General features: G+C 36.6%; 1 protein-coding gene across 2 annotated transcripts in view; it reads left to right on the top strand.

Moving 5' to 3' along the window:
• The window catches only part of LOC145681248 (uncharacterized), a 258,338-nt gene that overhangs the window by 26,404 nt on the left and 207,108 nt on the right, over positions 1-24,826 (top strand). The window contains exon 2 of one of the 2 annotated variants that reach the window (XM_081752808.1): positions 7,474-11,344. The exons of the other annotated variant lie outside the window; for it this stretch is intronic. The gene's annotated coding sequence lies outside the window, so the exon portion shown is untranslated. Of the gene's footprint in view, positions 1-7,473; positions 11,345-24,826 lie in introns of those variants that run through there. 2 annotated transcript variants of the gene reach the window in all.

Genomic DNA, 24,826 nt, shown 5'->3' with positions numbered 1-24,826 from the left:
CAAGCTATGAAACAACACACGGTGAACAAGCATACGCGAGCCCAACTCCACCAGCGGAGGTCAAAACAGCAAATCAGCCTCAGGAGGCAGCTGCTTCGAAAGCAAGACTCGCCATACAGGATAGGAAATTCTCTCTCACGTTATTATCGCTCGTTACATTATTTTTCTCTCTCATTTTTTTTTTAAAAAAGAAACATTTTCTTTCAAAACGTCTGATACCACATAAACGTTAAATAGACGTTACTGTAGACCCACATATAATGCAAATACATCATAATTAGATATAATTATCTTAATATCAATAATATATGACTAGATATTATTAATACAATTTTTGCATTTAATCAGGATTTACATTTTTTTTTTTAATTTCAGTCAATACAAATCTCTATTTCCATGTAGCTGGAATGCTACAAACGGAAATCTTCGATTTACCATTGCGGTTGAAACACTGATTTGCGCAGAGCCAAAACGCTAAGAAATATGGATGTGTTCTTCGACTTGAGTTTGCTAGTCGAGAAAACGTTACTTTACGTTGAAGCTCTATTCAAACCATAGGTGTTTAAAAATACCGGTTTCGATATGGTCGATATGGGTCAGTTCCGAGGTTCAACTTTTATCGACGTAAAACGAAATTTGTAACAAATAGCGTGTAATTATTTTATTTAAAAAGATTTCAGCCATTTCCAACGTCTCAGGACAAGTTATCATAACTATAGACAACACTGTTCCAAAACAGAAATTGTTTCAAGCTTATCATTATTACCAGTTTTAACACTTATATCTATAGAACAAAAACGATAAAATATATCGATATGAGTGTTTTTTTAATTCATTAACTTGACAAGAATTGGTTTTTTTACGTTAACTCTAAGATGAAACCGGAAGAGGTTTAAATTGTCCATTTCCGATTTCAAAGGCTATCATAATAAAAATCAAATGATAATAGATGTCGACAAATTATACTTGGGAAGGATATAAGTTCTGTTTCTTATTTGCAACCTCACAACCCGCAGCAGCGCATCGAAACCGGAAGTGGCTGAATTTATTAGTATTTCTGTTATCAAATTTTCATAGACGAAGACTCGAAAAGATGTAGAGAGATGTTTTTGAGACCGTTTCAGTGTCCCAAGTGTAGCTTCTATCTCATCCCTCCACCCTCTATTCTAATTGGAAGTGCTTCAAATTAACGATAGTTTTCAACATTTATTTTCACTGAATTAATAGAGTAAGGGAAAATAACCCCTTCTTTACATGGGATCAGTGTCCAAGTAACAAACACTATTTTGACCTTGTTTTCTATTGCAACCAGTACTTACAGATGTATTACCTCGAGTCTGAATATTGAATTCGCTTAGTTTCGAAGTCTTAGTTTTACACTTTAAACTATATTCACTTGTTTAACTTGGGTATTGGTACTGATGACTCGAGTAGTATATGTCACTATGTTGATTCCTAATCATAGATGAAAAAATTCGAGCAGTGTAACAGATTTGAGGCAGCCGGGCGAATTATTAAGCAAGATGTAGCTCCTTCACCCTTTTTTCCTCCAGTGCCACCAGTTATTGTTATTTTAGCTCTATCCAAAAATAAAGCAACGATATTTAATTCGTCGTTAAGACAATGATGTATGTGTTACCCACGCCAGGTTCTTAACATTTCGACATTTATCTTGTATATCTCACACATTCGCTAACATCCTATCACTTATTCAATCAATTAAAAGCATTTCACGAACTCGTTTAATTTGATCATTAGTAGCTATCTTACTGTAAACAAAATATTTCGGTGTGATTTTTAAACAGCTTTTTATTTCCTCATTTTCATATGTAATCAATACTTTGTCCGCTTCTATCATTTTTCTAAGTATCATAAATAAAAGCCAAAGCTATTGGGCTTTATGCAGAGTCGTTCTAACTTGTCATCAGAGCCATGCTGAAGACTTCGACGGCCTCTAGTATGACGGTAATCATACGTCAGAACTAATCTGCATTAGCTTCCGGTAACGCACCGGACATACAAGTTTAAGGTCGTGAGTTCGATTCTAATTTGGGTCACATTTTTTGGTATGCAATGATATATTCGTTAGTACATGTAGTAATTATTTCAGTAAACTTTCGTCCCGTTCAATTAATTTTATTCATGTGTGTGTTACAAAAGTTTACTAGCTTGTATAATTCTATAGCAAAATAACAGTGGTGTGTTGTAGAAGAAATTTCCTTTGGATGTATAATAATTTATGTAAGTGATAGTTGATGATGTAATCACGGAGATAAATGTAGATATTTGTATAAACCGATCACACAGCTGCAGTTGTATTTTTAACATATGGCCTGTAAACATTACTTGCTATCGAGTAGAAAGTAGATACTGTCTGTTGAACAGATTCACAAGATATCTCAACTGTAAATAATGCACATTCAATACTACGTTGAAAAATTGATCATTTACCCAACTATCTCGCCTTTAATTAAGCTGAATAACATTACATTGTGCAATATATTGTATTATATAGGTGGTTAATAACATCAGGAAAGAACACCTACGAATTTTCAAAACAAAATTTGAGTAAGTTACTTAACGTTATGTGAAGTAAATAAAGGTTCACGTCGCTAAATATATAGTCGATGTCTATAAAAGAAAGATATCACATATAATTACAAAAGTGATACAAACAAAATGTCTAAGCTAATAGTTTCACTTTGTTTGCGACAGAAATATGCGTGGGAACTGTAATATTTTTCTGAAAGTATAAAACTATGTATGCGGGTTTGTAGGTCAGAAGCGACAAGAGAGTATTATACAACAGGAGCCTATTAAAGTGCGTGATCCAGGGTAGCTTGGTTTAATCGTGGATTATATCCAGTAAAGGTGTTTTTTTTTTCTGACGCCATGAGCCTGCAGCCTACGGAACCATTTAATCACAGGGTGTCTGTGTTTTGTATATTACCGTATGTAGACTTAAGTTTAACGATGAAGAGAATATTGCATTTTCTTCAGTTTTTACATATGCAAGTAAAATTACACAGCAAAAGTTACTATCAAAACTTTTATTGGAACTCGGGTCTGTTGGAAATATTTAACTCTTTAGGTCTTCATTCATAATTTCGTGAACGTATGCACAATAAATTCTTTGTAGCCAGCGAAACAAAAACCTGATAGCGAGGGTGACACCTCTACAACAGTATATAAAAAGTACCAATGCTCAACTTCAACTTTTGAATTCCACAGATCGTTCAGTATATACAGCCAGGGTAAACTTATTGTACACTTATTGTACATTGCATTTTCACAATCTTACTTTTGGCTGGATTGAAATATTGGCCAGTTTCAAGACGCATTTCTACAAAGAAAAAGAAACTTTAACTAAGAAAATATAAGTGTAATGTGTATTTTCTTCGGAATCCGTTGGTGAAGCCTCGAAATATGATATTTTTTAAATTTTTATTTTAAATGTGTTCTTCTTTTCTACTTTCGGCCTTTTAAATATTTATATAGGCTTAGTGTTAATCCAACATTAAGAATATTGTATCATAATTTTCAATCCCTCTATCGCGGAAAAAAGGTTATACCATGTATAAACTATTAAAACTAAGTAGATGTACTGAAGAAAAATTTTTCACAAGGTGTTCTCCCTTGAATATTTTTGTGTATTAACTTGCGAACAAAACCGGTAATTTGAACTAGATTTACTTAGAAAGAAATTGTGATTCTGTGACACATTTTACCAGTTCACATAAGTAAACGGGAAATTGCGTTATATAGATGAAAAATGATGAAAATATTTTGTTTGCCTGATTTTTTTTTTTTTTTTTTAATTTTGTGCCACGAGACCTGCAGTTTTAGACGTTTCACATCTTAGAATACTGAAACTAGTCTATATGTAGTGTTTGAGATGTATGGGTTCACAGCTGAATAATTTTTCATGACATTCCAATGGAAATGTAGGTATCCTTGTTTATTTTTTTTATATGCTTGCAAAGCTGTGATCGGTAAACTGCATCAGATGATGTGTAATAGATATCTGTGCAATACATCTTATTAGGAGGGCAGACCGGAAAGCAACGCGCAATAATTTTTCCCAAAAAAATTTAGTATACCAAAACCAAACAAATCACAAATAAAGTTACGTATTTGATCCACTTTTCTACTGTCACCAACTTTATCAATACGTTTCTATCAGCGTGGTACCGGTTTTAGGATGCCCTGTTCGTGAAAGTCCGTTATGGTGGACTATATAAATGTGCGGACTGCTGTCTTCATTTCCGCATCTGTCGCAAAATTTTGACCGGTGAGGAATTTCTTCATGAGAACATAGAGATGTGAAAGTGTGAGACGAAACAGACTTGTGGACTGGCAGTAATGATGAAATTTGACGTTGCCACCATTATTTTAGTGACGTTTGTCATGCAGGGCACGACGCAACATTAATCAAATTTTTAATTTAGGCTGCAGCATTTACAGTGGTCCTATGTTTAACAAACCTCCCAATAAAACAACAAACGTCCCAGAACACTGTCACAAGCACTTTTCTCGCAAATTGAATCACGTTTAGTTTTTGTCGTGTTGGAAACCAGTGTTTCCACTCCATAAAGACCTGCTTGGTCTCGGTCGTCTAATAGTATGCCCAAGACGTATCACCATTGACGATTGCATACAGATGGCATAACGCGTTAGGTGATCCAAGCATGTCATCATTCGCTGAACTTCGTGGTTATCTGTCAGGTTCTTAAGCACCTAGCGAGCACCAACTTTACGGAATTGCAACGTGTCCTGAGCAAGGTCGTACACTACAGCATAGTAAATGTTGAATTTCTGCAATAAGGTTCGCAGGTGCACACGACTGAAACTAAGAATTGCTGGCTGGATGGCGCTGATTATCTGCGGTGTTGAAGCTGTTACCGGATGCCTGGAGCGTGGCAGAATGCACAATAACTGGAAACATTGCAACAGTCCATATAATCGTCCCCATATACGGTACGCATGTTACAGTAATTTTCTCTTGGTGTATGCCCTCTGATTCATTGAAATCTGATCATAACTGGCTTCTCTTCACATGTGGGGGACAGTAACAGGACGCCATATTCCTTTCGTAGTTCAAGTATGAGTCGCTAGAGCTACATAGGAAAACAAAGAAATCTCTGTAGCGCAAATTTCAAACTCTCTCGTCATGCAATTTCACCATTCCAGCTGGAATAGATGGGGAGAAAAAATTATTGTGGTTTACAATCTGCTTTTCAATTGAAATCATATGGTAATTTTATGTATTTAGGAAACAACGGGAATTTCCTATTTTCGTTTCTTAAAGCCAATAACACTTGCCCAAAGGTTTTAATTACGAGGCCTGACAATAACGTAAGAAGAATGTCTTTTTTTAGCTGATGCTGGCAACCCTGCAAACTTAAACCGCCACTACAAACGGGGTAAGGGAGCTTGTGCGAGGTAGTTAATATCAGACGCACATTTTTCTCGATATATGTTCAGTTCATCCGCAATCATTTTCACGGTTAATCGTCTATCCTGTCAGAGAAGTTCCCTCTTTGTGAGCTCTCTTCCATCCATATTGTTAGTCGCACACTACGATGTTTATCTTCGATTTTTGTTCTGTCTTCCGGAAACATTTATTACCAACAATAAATACACCTCTGCCGTTGATAACAGTTTATTTCCAAAGGCCTGCTGAATCTTCCGGTACGTTACTGAGACAGTCTAACCAAGTTTCATACAGAAGGCGATTACGTTGCACTGGTCAATATTACGTGCTTCCGTTGTTATGACAGGGGTCCAACACACGATCGCACTCTTTAACTTCTAACTTCACAATGAAAAACATTTCGTGCGTGCCACGTGCTGTGCTATTCGAGCAGGCCCAAGGCCACACTCTGGAGACGGTTTCACACTGCAGCGTTGCCAGCAGAAGCTGAAACAATTTTCTTATTACTTTCTTGTCGAACTTCGTATATTGTAAATTTCACCTTCGTAACGTAATCCACATGTCAGATACTCTGCTTTGGCGTACAATTTAAAGTTTTTCTCTTACTGATACAACACTGATTCTAATGATAGTAACGTAAAAAGACAATAAAAAGTAACAAAAGGAGGAGACAGAGTGCTCATCTGTGTAAAGTATACTTTCAAGGTATTCACATGTTTCCTGAAATTATAGCAGAAAATTTCTATCTCAACTGTAAGTACTGATAAATATTATGTTGAATGTTACTCTTCTCCCTCTTAAATATAGCATTTTCCAATGCACCTGTAAATTCAACCGTTTATTTTAAACGATAAGCTTATGCTAATTTTCCTTCTTTGACAAGAGAGATACATGAGATAATAATTTTTGACGTGTATTTATTGATCCTCCTTGTCTCTTTAAAATACCAATTTGAATGAAAGCAACATGATAAAACTCAGGTAAAGGTAGGCACTGAACGAAATAGCTAACTTATTTTAAATAGTAAAGCTGCTTTTCTTTTATAATTAAATGTATACCATGTTTTTTTCATTTTGTTAATATTCAGGGCGTAGCATTCTCAAACGTTCTTATTTAAGAAGAGTGCTTTTTTCACTTAGATGTATATCAATAGACTTAAAGATTGTATAACGGTTTAAAACTTAATATCTTAATATGATTGAAATGATATTAGAAGCACTAGTAGAGATTAGCATACTGCTTGAAATGACGTATTTTGTACAAAATTTTAAAAGTGGTTATAGTCTTGTTTTCTTTCTTTGTCATAATACGAATAGTTTTGGTAGTTGTAATTTCAAAAATCTTTCGGAATTGCTAAATTATATACCACAAAAAATAATGATATAGTACACAAGTACTGTCAGTGAGAGCGTGCCACCATTTTCACCTGTAATAATGAGACGTTCATTCCATAGTGTAACGTGGAAGTACGCATTTGAGTTAAATCCGATAACTAATAGATAATTGTAGATACGATTTGAGATATCAATCTAAAGGACATCCTTTTCTTTGGAGAGTAGAAATGATACTAAAACACTTCAATAGTTCTCTTCTCGTATTATCTACAAGATTTTATGTAATATTACAATAGTTTTATAAATCAGTTTATCGGGGGAAAGTGCAGAACACTGTATCTCCACTTTTTATGGAATTTTAGATTTTGGGTGCATTCAATTTCCCACATCTTACTCTACGGGCGTGTGAAAGGTCGTAAACGAAAATCCGCTAAAGAAAAACGTGAAAAAACTAACTTTTAAAACCTGGTATCGCATATAAGATAGTGTAAACAGATTTCTTGCTCTCTTGAAATTTTGGTTTTGGCGAGTTATGAATTTTAGCACTTTCGTCATTCTAAAACTTATGATTACCTTGAAAAGCTTCACGATAAAAATGCAATATTTTTGTTGCTCTATTTTAGATGCAAACTTCTGCATTCCTTTCTTGTTGTTCCATATAGTGTACCTAGATTTCCACTCCCTATTTTACTGAATTTGTTACAGGATCCATACAAATGAAAAACCTCACACATGCAGAGAGTGTGGAAACAAATTTGATCAGCGTTCAAGTTTAGCTAAACATACGTTAACACATACAAATAAAAAACCTCACACGTGCCAAGAGTGTGGTAAGAAATTTAATCGACGTTCAAATTTAGCTAGACACACATTAACACATATTGGTATAAAACCTCACAAATGCAAAGAGTGTGGAAACAAGTTTAGTCAACGTTCACATTTAGATACACACATGTTAATCCATACAGGTGAAAAACCTCACACATGCCAAGAGTGTGGTAAGAAATTTAGTCACCGTTCTGATTTAGCTAGACACATATTAATACATACAGGTGCAAAAGCTCATACATGCAAAGAGTGTGGTAACCAATTTAGTCAGCGTTCAAATTTAGCTAGACACATGTTAACACATACAAATGAAAAACCTCACATGTGCCAAGAGTGTGGTAAGAAATTTAATCGACGTTCAAATTTAGCTAGACACATATTAATACATATTGGTGCAAAACCTCACACATGCCAAGAGTGTGGTAGGAAATTTAGTCACCGTTCTGATTTAGCTAGACACATATCAATACATACAGGTGCAAGGCCTCACACTTGCCAAGAGTGTGGTAGAAAATTTAGTCACCGTTCTGATTTAGCTAGACACATATTAATACATACAGGTGCAAAATCTCTCACATGCAAAGAGCGTGGAAACAAATTTTGTCAGCGTTCAAATTTAGTTGCACACATGTTAGTACCTACAGGTGAAAAACCTCACAGATGCTAACAGTAGAGGAATAAATTTATTCGACGTTCACATTGAGCTCCACACATGTTAATACATACAGGTGGAAAATTTCACATGGGCAAAGAGTCGAAGGAAATTTAGTGAACGATCAAAGTTGGTTAAACACGTTGATACATGCGTTTGAAAAACATTACTTACTCCAACGGTGTGGGGATTTTGTCAACGTTCAAACTTGATCAAACATATCTTGATACAGAGTTAAGAAACTTCATACACGGCAAGACTCTCAGTAGAGATTTCTTCAAACTGCATTTGTTTATACATACGTTAATAATCATAGGTGAAAATTCTCTTCAATACCAAGAGTTTGAAGTTGATTTTGAGTTTAACGTCCCGTTCGGCAGCGAGACTATGTGGACCTTTTTATAAGCGTGGTATCCAAACCACGAGCTACCGCCGGGAATCGAACCCTGGATTCCCACACCAAAGGTGCGTACGGTAACCGCTTAGCCTCCTCTTACCGCCTTCTATGCCAAAAGTGTGGGATACGATTTGTGCAAAATTAACATTCGGCAGAAGGCGGTAATTAGCTCAGGGAAAAGAGCTCAGTGTTTGAAAAGAGAGTTAGTTTAAGTTCAATTTTGGCAAAGCATATGTTAGCACACACTAATGAGAAAGCTGATATATCGAAGGAGTGTGGAGAAGAAAAATTTTGGAAAAGATCAAACACTGCAAAATATATTAAAACATGAAAGTTATAAAGCTCACAGGTGCTATGAGTTTACAAAATTTTCTCGCAAATTCAATTTGTGTAAAACACCCACACAGCACAAGCACGTCCAAATATGATCCAGGAATTTAGACGATTCAGGTTGTCTGAATGTAAGATAGGCCAACATGTTACGTGCGAATTGCGTCTATGAGAAAGTAAAAATCCATTGATACTTGACCATGAACATATAGTGTACCTTAACAGAATACTAAGAGCATGTCCACTTAACGTTTGTATAGATCTTAATAGTACCCCATGCAAGGTCCATTACATATCCTCCGCTTTTTGGAGAGCCAGTGAGTCAGTGAGAGACATTGCGGACGTAAGTAGATGTTCAGTATGTCATCAAGACATCGATGTGTACGTTTACAGACGTTCATTTGTCACGGATGTGAACTTTAATAGAGGTAAATCTTTTGTCGAAAATTTTTCCAGTAAACCTTCAGGAATTCGAATGTGTGCCCATTATACACCAGATACGTACTTGTATAAAAGTGCAATGTATGTCGTGTGGATGTCAGTAACTGAGTTTTATGAACTTACACAGACGTACAGTATTCTGCCGTAGACGTAAAGCGCAGGTAGAACGAACAGTTAGTGTACATCCGCTGGACGTTCCTAAGTATGTAGAGGCACGTCCCCTCGACGATTCATACGTATAGCGAGGGATGTTTCATAAGTATATAGAGGGACGTCCACTAGATGTTGGACAATCTCTGTGTGTGCGACTATGGATGTGAACAGGCGTCGAATGTCCAAATTAAATGCAGCTCGTAAGGGAAATCTTATCGGTAAACATATAGTTTTCTCGCGTCAAACTCATCCATTAAACTTATATTTTCATATAACAATGTACAATATTAATTCAGTAGAAAAGGTTGCTTTTCTTTCCTTAGTTCCAGGCAAGAAACCTCTTGATTGTACCGAAATGCTTTCCATTAAGAGACGCCTCTACTTTTGGCTACATGCGTCGTCTGTAGCGGTAAAACACAGATCGTCATACCAACGTACCTGTGGAAATAAAAGTGACATAATCAAAACTTTTAAGTCTACAATAAAAGCTACTTAAAAAGTTGATACCAATCGAGCAGTACTTCTAGAAACATTGTAAAATGTACTTCAGCAATCAGGTCTTTGACTTTTACGCGGATATTATATTTGTATGACATTAACTCTGGAATACATTAAGTAACTAAACGACTGTTAAGAATTACTTAACTACACTTTAAAAATCTTCCACAAACAAAGAGTAAAGTATATACGGTCTTGGTTTGGCTGTACTCTTGAAGATAATATCTACTACAAAACATAGAATTAAACACTAATTACACGCGCCTGTAATACTTGTAATTCTTCTCCACGTGCAGGCAAAGCTTGATAGTATAATTATGAGTACATGCATTCCATGTAATTAAATTATTATAGACAGGAGTGACTTTATTTACGTGTTTGACTGTACAAAATTGACTTCAATTTTGGTTATTATGTCCACTTGGTTCACAATTTTTGACCTAGAAATGAACCTTTTTTTTTTTTTGTCTAAAAAATCTTTCAAGTCAAAAGTATAGTAAACATATTTAAACATCAAAAATGTCCTCGATAGGATTTTTTTTCTTTTTTGTAATTTTCAACTGGCTGTCTTCACCAACGAAACTGAAATTAAAAAATCACATATTAAGACGTCAATAATGTCATTAATCCCTTCACATTCAGTTACTCATACACATTCATCAATATAGTTATAAATGAAATTAAACAGGTAATTGGCATGAATAAAAAGACACAACACATACAGCATACATATGCCTAAATACGTCCAGTGAGATTCAGTATACGTATACAGTGCTTTAATCAAGGGTTTTGGGACACCCAAGAACGTACCCCCTTACGACGGTTTAGTTTTTATTTACCTAGTACATCATCTTTTCGAGAGATTCATAAGTTTGCCAAACAATCATATGTAAAATTTAAGAGCATTTAGTTGCTCTGGTAGTCATTAATAAAATACTTTCCTCTGTATTTTCAACTTTAAAAATTGAATCTTCTATTTTGAGTGAGGTATGTATTGTGCTAATTCTTCCTGTATTTCCATGCACAAACCTACTGCAGGGCTCCATATTTGCGGAAAAAAAGTAAATTATTACGTAAAGAATTTGTCGGGTACATTACGAAGATAAGCATATCATACCTTCCTTTTCTATGAGTTAAGATGTAAATTAGAAATAAAGTTTCTATTAGGGCTCGAATTTCTATGAGGTCACATCTTCATCCTGTCGTCCTTTCATATGTATAATTAAACATAAACATGTTTCTGATTGTTGTAATAAAGAAAATGTTTTTGCTGGTTATATATATGTATATTTGAACCATATTTTGGCGTGAGGTAATGTGGGCTTGAAGTAATACAAAGGCTTATTTTTGATCATATTTTAGACGGGTTTCATTTTTGTTTAAATAGATACCTGTCATCATTAGGAATGAGGAGATAGTCATTCAGTTTTTGTCTTATAATGTCAGTAATATGCTGTGATCTATTCTTCAGAGCATACAGATATTCATTCAGGCCAAAAAAACTAAGTAAATGCCTTAAAAAATGATTATTCTTAGAAATATATTTGTTAAAAATTCAAGTTTAAATACATTTTCAGTAAAACATTATTTACTTCGCGTGTATTTGAGCACATTTTGAGTCATAGTGTGTATTTTTTCGGTCATAAAACATGCATATTTCCAACTTTGTTGGTCATAGAGATTCGAACCCTAGTTGTTATATTTCTCCGATTGTGATTGGTAACCTATATCAGTTATTTGCTGAAGACAGGATTCCATCTTTGTTCCTTATGTAGGTGAGTATTCAACAAGATATAAAAAGCTGGTTTAAGAGAAACAATCACCTTTTCATATCTCCTGGATGCGGACCTACGTACTCCAGAAGTAGCTATTTCAAACATATCGTATATTTCTTCCTAGAATTTGCAAATATTAAAAAGAAAAACTTAATTTAAGGGTAGTTTACACTCTCTTATGATCTAGATGTAAGGAGATAAGTTAATGTTTGCATGAATCCTATACGTTTGCCTGTAGCTCTACTGTCTGACCACGGAATTTTATCAGATAACTTTCATTCTCTATTGACATCTCAGAGCATATTTTATACTTCTTGAGTAGCATTCTGGTTGTAAGTTTTGAAGACCCCTTGTCTGCCTAGGTATAGATTAAGTATGCAATTAGTATCATAATCTTCAAAAAAAAATAAATAAATAAATAAATAAATAAATAAAAAAATAATAAAAATAAAAAATAAATAAATAAATAAAAATCGAAAACTTGAATCGCGTTGGGAAAATCATCGATTTTCCATTATTTTACCTAGTAAATGATCAGAAATGATTTTTTATCTATACAAAAACAGTAACAATAATTTTCAATGTAAAAATAGTAGCACAATTTTTATATCTGGACAAGATAAGTACTATTAATATACTTTTGATTGTTGAATGTTGTACAAGTGTTAGTTCATCATCAGAACTAATTAGAGAGGTACAAATAACTCAGCAGGCTATCTATTCCGGTGATCCTGTAAGAGTAGTTCCATGGGAGTATATTTTTGTGTGAATTCTGACTCAACCTGAAATCAAATTTAGAACATTGTTGCTGTTAAAATAACCATAATTTTTTTCTTATCAAGTCTTCAGGTCTGAAACCCGTTTTTTTTTTTTTTTTTTTTTTTTTTAAGTAGCACTTAAACTCTCTCAGCACCGACTGAGAAAAATGAAGCCAGGAGCCATTCGTACCAAGTACGAAAACATGTTAACAAATCGTTAAGAAGGTTTGCATTAAGCTTTCTCTCTCTCTCACCCGACACCCCATATGAATATATATGCATCAAAGAGAGAGACAAAAAGCTTATCTATGTCCTCCTCTTAACCAAATCCAAGCTATGCGCTTGTACGTATATGTACCTCTTAGCTGGTCCGTTCTGTTACGGATTTACAAAAGGGTCCGTTGCGACGTTAATTGTCATCCAAATAAGTCTGTGTAGGTCCGTGGATGTAACTTGGATACTGCGGTTACATGTAGATATTAAGACCATTTTGTGTGAAAAATAAATATTTAGCGAATATGGATCATGAATTAAGCATACTACGTCAGTTATTTCCAATGGAATGTTCCCTGACATCACACATTGCTTCTGGGATTTTTAATGAATACCTCTCTCAGAGCAAAGAAAAGGCAACATAGATGGCGAAGATTGTGGTAGTTTCACTGATAAACTGCTCGTGCGACTAACGAAAACCTAACCTTGTTTTTTTCAGTTCCATTTACTTCGTTTCCATCATCTTTCTCATCATGTTCTCTTCAGTATCATAATAAAAGCAAGACACAGGCGACTAAAATTACTATACTAGAATATTCGCTAGATATCTTCTTCAACTTATCATTTAAGCTCCTGCAGATGAGTCCTTGTTTCTACTATAACCTGAAGATGTTAGCAGAATGAATACCAAAGGAATCGTTCATTGAACACGACAGAATTCCTATTCCTGGTTAGTTACGACTGTCGATTTATTGTAAAAATAAACAAATAAATGAACACTAGTAAATACCGTAAAGAGGATCATGGAATATTTTTCAATATGGAAACCGGATCTTTTCTTCCGGTTTGAGTATAGAGATTAGTGTTGATATGCGATATAATCTTGGGGCACTTCATGAATTATACAAAAGCCCTTCTAGCCGCATTATACAGACATTAACGTTAAAACGAAAACTGATTTATTTTCCCCACCTTCGGTTTTAGTAGAAAGTTACAGTCGAGATAGAACATTCTTGAAATACTTGATTACACAAAACTGCTTTTCGCTATCTTTTACCGTTTTTGATCTAGCCATACCGATAGTTATCAACACTAAAAGTCAGAAGTGTTTTCCTTTTCACCACTTGTGGTTTGATTAGGAGTTTAACACAGAGGATGATAAATAGCCCAACAACACTAAATTGATCCCCAAAACAACTCCTTCCTGCATCTTTGCTTTATGATGTAGGTTAAACTGGAACCGAAGTTTCAGATAATTTTTAGCACTGGATTTTCAGCGAATTTCTCGCACTGTGGATTGCAATATGAAAAGGATAACGATACTCGCAAAATTTGTGGATTGCAATATGAAAAGGAAAACGTAGTAAGCATAAATTCTATGTAGATATCGTTGATTAAAACACTCATTTCGTAACGATTTGCGTTGACGCTGAGAAAATTTGTGGTAAACTTCAACTGAAATTCGGTATATCTCGGGATCATGACAGCTCAGCGACTTGGTATTTACCTTGAAATTCGCGCTATACACCTGTTATCGCAAAGTAAAACGTGAATTTTGCTATGTATTGATACAAAGCCACACGAATGTGGGTAGAATAAAAAACACGGAAATCCACAGTCATGATGACTGGTCTGAGAAGCATTATACATTTTTCGACCGAGTTGCATTCCAACGGGCGAACACACTTGAGGAAACGTTAAACCACAGAAGTTCATAGACAATATTGGCAAATATAAGAGTGATGAATTCAAGCTTAAACATAGGCAAACCCGGAGGGGAACTAAGAAATTTTCCCCCTCCCTTCTAGCGGAAAACGTACAATCATGGGGAAGTTCGTGTCTCTTTACTAAAGTAACGTCTCTAAATAGCAATGTTAAAACTTTTTTAACCGCATCGCACAATGGAGTATTTCTGTGAGAGTCCTGACCAATATTATTTTTGAAGTATTTTAAAGTGGAAATCATTGTTGTTGAATTTCGACTTATTTCATATTGATAAATACATTGAATAAAACTTATATGCACAAAGATATGTATTTATTAGGAATAAGTACATACTACAAGTTTACATATATGTACAATATTGTCATATGAGGGGCGTAAGCCTGATGGCCTGCTTTCGATTCCTAGATTGTGAACTCCGCGCCCCTTTGGAGGGATGTGCAAACATTAGTAAAGACGGAGGAAGTTGGAAATGGCCGTTTCGAGAAAAGCATTTATTGGTCATGTTAACCTGGTTAAAGTAGGAGTCCGGCCAGCTGAAGCAGAGAACTTTCCTCAGCGCTGAGGAAAGTATATACAAATAAGTAATTAAAACAACCACGTTCTTGTCTAACAAAATAGTTACAAACAAGAAATTTTAAAAAGGAAAGAAAAATATATAAAATATATAATTTGAAAACTGTATAAAATGTGTAATATGAAAAACATCCTTGGCGAAGCATTTCTATAGCTAATAAGCTGGCTGGATTTTCTTAGTTTGCCGCCAGATGGAACCGTGGCGCTGGTGTAGCTTGTTTCGAACGCTCCCTCCACTCCCTCATACCATCAACTTTTGTGGCTCCCCTCCAGATCCACCTCCTCTGTTCTGCTTTGGAGTACCCTTGTTCCCTCTTTTCCACTATTCTTACCCAAGGTTAATCCAGGAGGTAGACTATATAAGGAGTCTAGAGAGGACATAGATAAGTTCCGGTTAGCAGAAAACCGTGGACTATCGAACTGATCGGATGTGTTAGAAGCAGTCTCCGATAAATCAAGATATGGCGTGACTTACTTTTTGCTGAGACTCACTGTAGCATGTAGAGTTCGACTTCAAGTAAGTAAGATGCATCATCCTTCACACAGCAGAGGTTAATTCAACAAACTACTCTTTCCTTTCGAGTTTTATTCCAATCGACTCTCTCTTTTTGTTTTTTTCTCTTTTACTACTTTTCCCTCATTCCCGAGTTTGAACAATAAGTTGAAGGAAAAACTGAAAGCGTGGACACATTCTTAAACTCGATTTTTTGGAGCATCATGTTTATTTTACTCCGACTTCACTCACCCTCGCAGTCACAGTGGCAGTTGGCCCTCGCCCTCGTTCACCCTCTCCGTCGCAAAGGAAATTGTCCATCGTCCTCGCGCACACTCGTCCTCGTGGTGACAGCTCTCACCCTCGTTATTATTGCCCTCGTTCTGGAAACTTGCCCTCTCGAAGGGAGTTGTCCTTCACCCTCGCCTCGTAGTGGAAGTTGGCCCTCGCAGTGAAAGTTAGCTCTCGACCTCGTTCAAACTCGTCCTCATGAGGATTGTTGTCCATCGCCCTCGCGTTCCTACTGTAAATTTCTCCTTGCCCTCGTTAACCCTCATCCTCGCGTAGGAAGCTGTCCTTCGCCCTCGCCCACATATCATTGAGGGCGAGGTTATTTTAGGGTAAGAAAGCCCTCGCGAGGATCAGATCCTCAATTTTCCAGCATATTTCCTGAATTATTTCTTTAAAATACCTCATAAACAAAGAAAATTATACATTCCATCGTATAACTTACTCCGGATTACCTAAAATGGAACAAATCATTGACCACTCGATGCTTAATATTACCATGAATATGTTCAGGTAAAATTTGAATAGAGTTTCCTTTATATCTTTCGCTTCAAAACTTGTGTTGCCCATGAGACGAGTCGACACTAGAAATAAGAAAAATGAAGTGAAGTGTATGAGTTTTACGTCCCACGGTTATGGGAGTTAGGTTAAATTAGACGGTGATGATGAGAAATGAATAAAATGATGGAATGAAGAAAGTGCGAGAAACGGGAGAACCCCAAGAAAACCCCTGAGCACTATTTGTCCACCAGAAAGTCCACACGTCGCGATCTGGGATCGAACCAGAAACTCCAAGCACCGGAGTTGAAAGTTCTACCACCGCGCCCCGTACGAGAAATAAAGTTTATTATTTCGTCTTGTAAATTTTATAGAAGTCTCATCCCGTCTCAATTCTTTGAACCTTCTTTATTGTCTCGATTCTCAACAATTCACTTCTCCTCTCGTTCTGTAAATTTACGTAAAATATGTATTCCCTTATCTAGTTGTTCTAAGAATCTGTCTGCGTCACTAGAAATGTAAGAAGTGTGTATCTAATAACATTTAAACCATATTATTATCGAGATATACAGTGTAATGATTAGTGTATTCTTAAACGTTCATAAAGCTCTTCAGTGTGATCGCAAATCACTTTTATCAATTTATAGGTTTTACATACGGATCATTTAGGAAAAAGACTCGGGGGAACGAGTGTTGCTCACGAGATAAAAAAAAAAAAAAAATTCGTCTTGTCTCATAGTGCAAATTAAAAGAGTGATAATGGTGATGAGATTTAAAAAGTGTCCTTTTATCATGTTTCTTTGATGAACTATTAGCGTATAAGGTAATATATAAGATTTTCGTAAAAGATTGAGTTAGTTATTTGCATGAAATTAGTTTGGTGAATTTTGTTTACAATTCCAGCAATAACACCCTTTGTAATATGTGGTATATATTTCTTATTTGCAAAAATAATTGGCCCATTTTTTAATGTTTGTTTTGTGTGTAGAAGTTATTTTCTATTTTAGCTAAGCTGAAGAGGAAGACACCTCTACTAAATTCAAAGATATCTTTGCGTCATCACAGGACGAAGTATCGTTTGTTCCTCTCCTTAGTGTCCCTATTGCGGCAGCTTCAGATCATCGGAGAACCCTTTCTCTGCCCCCAAAGAGTTCGTCGTGAATCCAGCTCAGGATTCCAGTCCAAGATTGCCTTATAGCTGCAGATAAAATCTTAGGCTTTATAGCTGCAGATAAAATCTTTTCTTCGGGTACTGTAAATTGAAGGTTCGTTCTGACGACCTTTCCAAAGAATGCGTATTGGTTGGTTAAGAGGTAATATTGTCTGTTGTCTAATAATAATACCGTATTTACTCGCGTAATTTTCGAACTTTTTTAGAGGAAAGTTGTTTTGAAACAAGGGTGCGTAAATTATACGGGAAAAAAATTAGCCACATCAGTGAACATCATCTATTTTTTTTTCTCAGTCAAAATAACACGAAAATACCGGTACACATTTTGTTTGTAGTTAGAATTGACAACCAAACAACTAATTCTAAATTTGTAGAAAAATAACATTAAAAAATTGATTAAGAAGCCGTGTGGTTTCTTACAAATCACTGTCAAATCCTCGCATGCGCAAATTACGCAAGGAAAATAAAATATACAGAAAATGCTCGTCAAAATTGGGATGCGAAAATTATGCGAGGGCGAAAATTACGCGCGTATTTACGGTAATAATAATAACATGTGTCCGAACGAACTTTATACTACTGCATAAGAACTTTTTAAGAAATTATCATATTTAATGTGTTATTAGCACTACAATATGTCTTCAAACAACTAAAAGTAGAGGCTGTTCCTGAGGGAACTCATATAGTTACAAATTTAAAGGTTTCTTGCTTCAAAGTAACGGGTGTAAAGGTAGTATAATGGAATTAGAAGATGCAGAGCCCGACTGGGAACACTATTCCGGGACCACAGCCTCCCAACTAATTTGCAAATACACTATATTGCATATACTAGAGTGCCCCAGGGTGTGTGTATGTGTGTGTGTGTGTATACTTTGAACATATAAAACTTTGTTTTGTGTGGAACAACAACATATTGCTTCTTTCCAGAAACAACATAAACTATTCATCTAATAATTAAGCGCGAGACGAACTGAGGGAACTGAACCCGAGCGCGAGCCCAGTTGAAAGAAATGAGTCCGAGCCCGAGCAAGCCCAGTGCAAAATGGCAATCTATGATCAAAACTCATTCAATCAAGTCTTTTTCCATCTAATCTACTGCATTCTGTTGGTTCTCTCACTGCTTCTGTTCGTTCAAATATCAGCGTTCTTAAGATTGTCATTTGCTGCTGAATAACGTGAGTCACTGTCTGTCCATCAGTAATCTTTAAACGTGAGAGTGTAGACACTTTTTAACTAAAAAAGTCTTTAGATAGGCATGGCAACAATGAGGCACACTCACTTCTAAACGTAGCGCTATTTCTATCAGGAAACTTTCATGGCAAACACGTAAATATTATATTCATTTGCATTATTATTTTTAATAATTATGTAGAAGCACACAAGAGAAATTCTCCACTGCAATTAAGTGAAAGAAAGAATACGACTATCCTATAATCTTACTATGACATCAATTATCATAGAGCGGACATAGCAGATGTTATTTTAAATATTATATTCTTCTAAAAAGTGGTCAAACTGCAAATTCAAAATAGTTGTTGTTAAAAAGGCTTGTCCGTCTCCCTCGCTTGCCTTCGTTCTCGCGAAGGAAATTGTTCATCTCCCTCGGGCAACCCACGCCCTCGTTCACTCGCCTTCGCGCACCCTCACCCTTCCAGTAACAATTGATCCTCGCCCTTGCGAAAGGATTTGTCCATCGCCCTCGCGCTGAAGACGCGTCCTCGCCCTGGCGAAGGAAGTTGTGCATCGCCCTCACTCGCCCTCGTATTGGAAATTTTCACTAGCCCTTGCGCATCCTCGCTGCCGAAACTTCTCACCCTCGTGCACCCTCGTCTTCGCGAATGAAGTTGTCCATCGCCCTCGCCTTCGTGTTGGAAATATCTCCTCACTCTTGCGTACATTCAACCTCGCTTCATTGTGGGCGAGAGAGCTTGAGGGTGAGGATGCCCTTGAGAGGGCCACCCTCGCGATGGTGAAAATCTCTGGAATAGTGTATCGGGCAAAAATATAGACGTTAATCTTAGCAATTTATGTAATCACGACACATATAAGAAATTAATGTCTCACATAGTTATGTTTCCTCTCTTGTACTCATCTTGTATATCTATTCTAATATTGTAATAAACTCTATTATTTCTCATTGAACTTCTCCTGTGGGGATATTATGATAATACGATTAGAGACAACAAACAACTGAGCGAGGACTTCGATATGTATTCTCTATGAGCTTCATTTCATACCAGCGAATCAAAGAAGATAGGAGTATCTGGGTTAAATGCGGGGTGTTAACTAATTACAGCCCCGTTTGGAAGGAAGGAGGGAGAGAGAGAACGAATTCCAAATCCGTACAAAGCAAAGCTCTATAATGAAAATTGTCCTAAATGGAATAGTGTGTGCTTCTTGCCACGAACACACACTATGTGGTTCGTATCACGCCTCTCAAACACGTTGGAGCCCTCAAACAGTTAGTGATCGGCTGCCGGATTAAAACCGGTGGACCGCGTCATCTTCAGTCACCAAGTCACCACACGTTCGTAAAGGTTGATGGAGTTTCGCCAGGTATGAATGGTGTACTCTAGAGAGTAACTATACACCCCAACAACCCCAACTGTAATAGTTGGTGTCAACCGCCGGTGGTACTGACGTTTTACTTTTACACTCGTTATGTCGTTTGCCCAGGCTTGTGCATCGGTGAGGCCAGTGCTACAATGTACCAGAGGTACAGTTTCATTTTTATTTTTATATGTAAAAATACACACTTGGTTTCATCATTTAAGTATTACTACCGTTTTGTGTTTTTCTTACAAATGAATCATGAAAATAATTACTTTCATTGGAGTCGTAGTATACCTGCTAAATAGTATGTAGTCAGTGAACAGTGATGTATAATACCGGGATAGTGCTCAACCTACAAATACAGATATGAAAACGATTATAATACGTAAGTAGTTTTGAATGTAATTTCTCAATCCTTTCCTTATCTGGAGCATAGTATAAAGGCACCATTATTCTCTTCGAGCTCTGTTATGTGACGTTCGCTAATAATCCTCGATTAGATCAGAGCCTATGTTAATTTCGTGTTGCGTCAAAGTGAAACATCCTCCCTTTTAAGTATAAGACAGCAAAAAATATTGTATAACGGAAGTGAACAGATTACACGAAGTAAATTGAATTTTATTTTATCTATGTTATCCAAATGATAATACAGCAATAAACTTAATACTCGTTCTAAAAACATGGACAGGAGAAGGAAACGCAACTATCCTCTTAAAGCAGGACAAAAATTCTTTATTTTTAATCTTCTTGTATGTCACTTCCTGATGAAGTAATTCTTCGCGAATTAACTTATTTCTGCTGTATGCATGTTTTTATAATAGGACCTAGGATAAATCATAGCGTTGCTACGGATATATGTTGAGCCACTAATGAAATAAAAAGAGAAACATTGAACACTAGACCCATGAGTTTTCCGCAGTAAATAAAAACGCTGGCGCAAAGTAGGGAAATCATATTGCCCAGCTGGCGATGGAAAACCTTATTATATATGGGATTCATATGGCAATGTTTATTGTTTATATAGTGATAAAGTTCAAGGTAAAGTATACGCTATTCCTCAATTTAGTCGTTGGCAACATAGTAATGCGCCGAAGTATATTGATACGTAGGATAGAACCTTGTATTTAGATCCTCCCACTCCGACTTCTGACGTGCAAGAACCACCTGAGATCGGTTGTGAAACAACCCGCTTAGCAGTTTGTAGTCATGCAGGACCTGCGCTTAATCCTGCACAAGGAAATTAGAAACTGATTCCATTACTTCGAACTTTGGTTCTTGAATCGGAAATAGAGAAATGCCGTCTGGAATGAATGCTAGGGAGTTGAGAAACAACAATAATTTACAAGAGGAATTAGAGGTAGCAGAATGGTGGCTGGTCAGGTAGATACGAGGACCACTATAGAGTTATAATCTACCCCAGGCGTTTTTTCCTATTAGAGAGTCGAACCCAGTTCGTCAGAAAGGAATAGACAACGAAATTTTAGAAAATAAATCTCCTAAAACCGAAAATGGCAGTAGGAAAGAAGCCTTCCTCTATTTGCGTGAACCTGACAGTCCGGAAACAATTTACTTGCCAGTAAAATATGAACCATCAGATTCCATCTCAACCTGCGTTAGAACAGTTTGACTAGGAAACTCATAAAACTATTATTAGAAACTAACTTAGCGGCGTCGATATAAGCATTAAACTTGACTTGGCTGATACGGGTATCGAACCCAGAGCCTCCAAATAGCATCTACTAAGTGCATACAAAGAAAATGATCCGTACTACTCAAATATTAGTCGGGACGACGAAATAGTAAAACGACTTAGGAGATAATTACAAACTGACTTATCGCCAGTGATAGGAGCCTTAGCACAACCACTGATTAGAGGAAATAAAAATAAGGTACAAACCACCATGGTTCGTTGCATGGACTAGGGTGTAGAAATATTATGGGTACTTTTTCAGGCAGATCCAATCATTCCTAGCGAGAACTTATCACTAATAGATCATGTAATTGTAACCGCTATAGTGTAATCTGGTCGCTGTCCGTGGCTCGTGGTACTACCAATAAGTATCTTCCTGATACTTTAACTTACCTGGACAGGACGATGAAGGACCTCTCCAAGGAAAGGTTACAAACTGTTTCCAAATCGCTCGTCGGTCTCAATAATGCGATGAGCATTAGGCGCCGAGAGGTTCGGGCGTCTCGTCTCGAAAACCTCACGGACGATCAGACGGTCATCCAGACAATAACGCCCACAAATATCACTCATACAAACAACGAAAACACACTTGATTAAATAACACTATACTTATTTATTAGAACACTATTGTATAAAAAAATAACGAAGAGGAATGGATACAACACTGAACACTAAATATATATAATAATTTTCGTCGCTGAAATCACACTTTGCCCTTTTCAGGCAATATAGCCCTTCATATATATATGATTATAATTCAGATATCACTACAAATGCTTCTCTCACACCATTGATACACTTGGGGGATTAGCACTAGGGAAACGTTGTCTGGATCGTCCCACGATGAATCCAATTGCTGTGCCGACGATCCCGCGGCGTAAAGATGCGTCTTCAGCAAATTAAGAAAAAGGTCTCCACAGTGGAATGCTGATGTTGGAGGGCGCGTGTATAACTTTTTAAACGCACAAGGTTTGCGGACCTGGGGCTACACTAGCTGGGGCTAGCCGTAACAAAACGTCCTTCAACGGCTAATAGCTTGTGCCCCTTAACAAAGAGTTACATTTGAAGCTCGACGCGATATGCGGCTTCCAGACCAGGAGTCAAACTCTCTGAGCATCCAAGCTCAAGCTACGGGTTGCAATGATCAACTAAAAAGTGTTGGCAGTTCTTTTCAAAAATCACTCAGTTAACTCACCTGTATGCACATACAAACAGAATACGGAAAAGAATTTATGTTAATTTTAGTCAACTGCCTATAATGCACTAGACACGGCGATAACTTTGGCGTGAGAAAGTACAGATAAGGGACTACGAAACAACGCAGTCGGTGCCACTTTGGTTGCTGAAACATCTGGTCAGCCCGTATTTCTCTAATCTATAATAATGTTTCCATAAGCGATTAAAGAAAGCACTTAATTCAGTTCCAAATAACTGCAGAATATACACTGTGCATATAATAAGTCAGGGAGAAACACTGAAATGGTTAGTCACTAACTGAAATGTTCTCAGCAGAAGCAATGTTTTAAACATATATATGAAAAAATGATGAAAGACTTCTGTGTCCAACTGTGTGGGAAAGAAGCAATTCCCATCGAAGAAAGAACTTATGTACGTTGCAGAATAAAGTATAAATCGAAAATAAAGATCACTGTCTTTACGAAATATATAGAGTGTCCACAAAAAATCCTTCTATAACCTGGTGGCGGTTATATAATAGGGAATATCGACATCGAGGTTCAAACTGAATATCCCATGCGGAGAACGGACCGTAGTGTTCAAACCGATTCCCATAAATGATTAGCATCGAGACTAATCCGGATCTCAAAGCGTTATGTAGGGTTTCTACTCAAACCAAGCCCGCAAGCTTTCCGCTGGAAGAAAAACTGTCGCACCTAGAAGACATGGATAATTTTCTTAGTGTAGTTAGGCGAGTTAGATGTTCAGATGGAATCATTAGTAATTCCAAATCCGAGGATGATGATACTGTAAAGGAAGCGTGGCTGGAATATAAATTGAACCGATTACAAGCTGAAAACGAGTCTCTCTCCGAGTTGGAATTATAGCATTTCCACAGAAGTAACCCAGAGTTAAATCCCACCTTATTGAGTAACGAAGCAGCGCTGTATACTCCGTTGAGCCCAGAAGACGACCTTATCTATTCTAATTGGGACACCTTAGTAGCATCCATGCCCCAGTGAGCAGCTCGAGACCTCATTCCTAGTAAAGGTAACGAAGAAGATGATGACGCCAACCTTGATATTGATGCAAGACCTTCAGTGGAAGAGAATAAAGAAAATGAAGATATTTTTCCATCCACCCTTCTAACCAGATAGAGGAAGAAATAGGAGCGGATAACAACAACTCGTGGTCGTAATCTAGAGTTTTAGAATATATCGAAAAGATACCGGTATTAGAGTATGCGGAATACGAACCTTCCATAGTGTGTTTACAGGAGATAAAAAACCAAAATCTTCTTCATCTCCTTTACAACCAATATTAGTTCAGGAAAATATAGTGTCAGACCTAGTAGTAGTTTATTATGTACAGCCTATACGAGCTCGAAACATAGTAAAAGTTAATCACCGACCATTTAAAGAAATGAAAATGTACAGAAAAGTGGACAGTATATCGCGCTAAAATAGTTTGTTTCTCCACCTATAGTGCGAGCTCTCCCACTACTAGTGAGCCCAACATGTTAGAAAATGCAGAAATGAGACCGGATCAAAGTACAGAGTCACAGGGTAAGGATTTAAGTAGGTTACATTCGATGAAAACCTCGATGGAGGTCAACCACCCCAACAGGACATAAATAACTGAATTTTCTTCGTATGAAAGCTATTGAAAGGAAATGACCAGCAGTCAAAGGTTAGATTTAATTCAGGACACTAGTTCAAAACAAAACGATAACATTACTACTAAATCTGAAACATAATTTAAGACTAGTCCGTTTACAGAACCTTCGTCTCAACCTAGCTTAGAGAAACCTCATATTCCAAATTTACATTAGAAGAAACTTGGCCAT

This window comes from Thermobia domestica, chromosome 3, assembly GCF_964235325.1.
Source record: "Thermobia domestica chromosome 3, izTheDome1.hap1.1, whole genome shotgun sequence".
Classification (NCBI taxonomy): Eukaryota; Metazoa; Arthropoda; class Insecta; order Zygentoma; family Lepismatidae; genus Thermobia; species Thermobia domestica.
This window is presented reverse-complemented; position numbering and strand designations above follow the sequence as displayed.